This window comes from Falco cherrug, chromosome 20, assembly GCF_023634085.1.
Source record: "Falco cherrug isolate bFalChe1 chromosome 20, bFalChe1.pri, whole genome shotgun sequence".
Lineage (NCBI taxonomy): Eukaryota > Metazoa > Chordata > Aves > Falconiformes > Falconidae > Falco > Falco cherrug.
In genome coordinates, this window is record NC_073716.1 from 1,502,747 (window position 1) to 1,505,804 (window position 3,058).

Genomic DNA, 3,058 nt, shown 5'->3' on the forward strand with positions numbered 1-3,058 from the left:
GTGCCTCCTGAAAACCCTTACCACCAGTCCACAATCCAGGGGCTGGCGGGCAGCACACCTGCCAATGACTAATTTTAGAGTGTCCTAATTGCCTGCCTCGGAGGTGTTGCCTTCCCTCTGTCTGATACCTAAGTAGTCAGTAGGGAAATTAAAGGGGATTAAAATAACGAGGCTATTTCGTATCCTTTTCCAGACGAACCCAGCCTGAACCAGACCCCATGGAATTTTCTAATGACTCCCTCCCTTAAAATGGGTGTGCTCGATTCAAGTTCAGAAGAGCAGATAAAAAGTGGAGTCTCTTCATCATCGTGAGAAAGGGCCTTTGGTTACTACAAACTACTATTTTCTCCAAAAGCTGCGCTTCTTTTAAATTAAAAAAAAAAAAAAAAGGCACATTCTGTGCTTCACTGTTTAAATCAGCAGTGCAAGTTTTACAGGGCTTCCTTTGAAGAGGAGCCGCATACCTGAATCCAGGTCAGGTCACCCTGAGAGCATTAAAGCTCCGGAACGAGGATGACTCTCGTGTCCTTTCCCCTGCTGCAGTGCGGTGTTGCTCGGCATTATTTCCACTGCTATTTGCAATTAAACGGAGCAGCCCTTGCTGCCCCCTGTGAGCTCCCCTCACCCCTTGGATGAAAAACAAACGAGAAAAATCATCTATTCCTTCAAAAGCATCCTCAGAGCTTTGCTCCAAGCGCCTGCTCTGTGCTCTTCACCTAACGCAAGGCAAAACTGGCCGGCCCTGGCAAACCCGAGCGAAACCTCGTTGGAATCCCATCGCTCCAGACCGCAGCAGCGTGGTGGGGGAGCGGGAAGGGCGCTGGGTCTGTGGCCCAGGGAAGGGAGCAGGGGGTGCGGGCAGCCCCAGGCAAAGCCCTGAAGCAGAGGGAGATGAGCAAACAGCCCCCTGAGCAAAGGTGGGGGGCACCTTGTGCGGGACCGCTGCTGGCAGCGCGATGCCCGTGCTCCGTGCCCCGTGTCAGCGGGATGCTGCCGACCTTGCCGCTTCAGGAGTGCTCTCGTGCAGTGGCTTTGGTGCAGCTCACCCCTGCCACAGCGCCCAGAACACCGCAGCCTGGCCGGGGGTGCCGGTGCCACGGTGGTCGCATCCTCTGTTCACCATCCCAACAGGAGCTGCGGGAGGGGGCAGGTTTGGCCGGAGTGCACCCCATCCCCCAACCCTTGGTGAGGAGCAGGCATCCCAGTGCTTTTCCAAGGACCCTGCTCAACCTGCCCATCCTTGAACTCCGGAGTCATCCATCCCCAAGTAAATGTGCCCCATGCTCCTTCATCCTCTCCCTCCAGCCGACCCTTCCGAACAACAGCCAGCTGAGGAGAGGCACCGTACCCACGGGACACAACCAAGGAACGCCGCGAATTAATACAAATCCACCCACCCCCACCCGTGCAGCCTTTGAGCCTCCTCCACTAGAGCCAGGGAGGTGTCATTCCCGCTTCACCTTCACTGCTTGTTAGGAACGCAGGGAAAGACAAGTTGGGTTTGGGGTTTTTTTTTCCAAATAAAAGGAGGAGGGGGAAAAAAGGAAGAAAATAGGTGGGGAAGGAAATTTTATTTCCAAGCTTCTAAAAGGATCTTACAAACCACAGAGTAAAAAAATGCAAAACTATATATATATATTTTTTATATATATATATATATATTAATTGACAGGGTCCTTTTAAGCAATTCTTCACATTATTCTAATGGTGATAGGAGATACCACTTAACCATATATGCGTTTTTCCCGTAATCCTGATCACTGCCGACAGCTGACAAAACTCTTCTCATACAAAATTTCCCCTAGACTGTACAGATATCTTCTCTTGAAAGCAAAGAAGAAGGGAAGAGAACAAATTAATCAAGGAGAACAAAAAAAAAACCAGAAACCCTTCACCAGGGTGTTCCCAGGTAGAGCTGTGTGAAAGCCGGGCGCGATGCCCCCCGCGCAGGACCTCCTTCCAACCCCCGGCGCTCCGTGCCCCTCTGCGGCATCAGCTCTCCTCCAGCACCGGCAACCCGCCACCATCCCAGCTGATCCCCCCGTGCCTCCCTGCGCCCACCTCGCCTGGGGTCCCACACACGTCTCCAAACGAGCCCCAGCCCTGCCCAGCACCCCTCCACCACAGCACCACTCCTTGCCCCACTCCTTCCCACCAACCCTAACCTCAACCTCTGGATTTTAGGACTTTCTACCAGCTCTGCTCATCCAGGAGTCGTTCATTCCAGACCTCCACAGCCACCAGCAGCACAGCTTCCAGCTCAGCATCCCTCCTGCTATTCCAAGCATCCCTGCGGCAGGGCCGCCAGTGTGCTCTAAGCTTGCTTTTTGGTACATCGATGCCCGCTGGGGATGGGGGGGAATTCACGCTCGGCTTTTCAGGATCCAGCACCCACGTCAGGAAGCCATGGACCCGCAGATAAAACGAACAGCTCCAAACCAGAAAGGACCTCAGGAAATAAATGCAGAGAAAGCCAAAAGAGAGAAATGGAGCTGGGGCAGCTCCATGCGCTCCAGATTCCTGCTCGCCCTGAAACGTCGGGGCGGTTTTTGGACAATGCCAAGAAGTAAACAAAACCCCACTGATCCCTCGTTCCCCCATCCCACCCCCCCAACAGTTTCTTAAACACTTAATGTCCAGCTTAAGTGAAATCAACAGATTTAAAAATCCACACAGGCGTCAAAAAGGAGAGTAACAAAAATCAGCTAGCTCCTGTTGTCGTCGCAACAAAAAAAACACCGCAGCGTGAGCCTCGGAGGCAGAGGGCTAAATGCAGCGTCCCTTGCAGGGGCTGTGCTGCCCCACTTCGGAGGGGTAAGGGGCTCTCTGGGTCCCACTCCAGCAGGGAACCCCCCCTGTGGGGCCCGAATGTCTCTCGCTGGCTCCAGCATCCTCTGCCCCGACCCTGGCTGGGGCAGCTGGGGGATGGCTCAGCCCCAGGCACCCCCACTCCTCCCTGCACAGCGCAGAAGCCAGGCAGGGGCTTAGCCCTGCACCGCCTTCCTCCTCCTCCTCCTCTACATCCTACACATAAAACAGGCAACCACAAACACCCCAG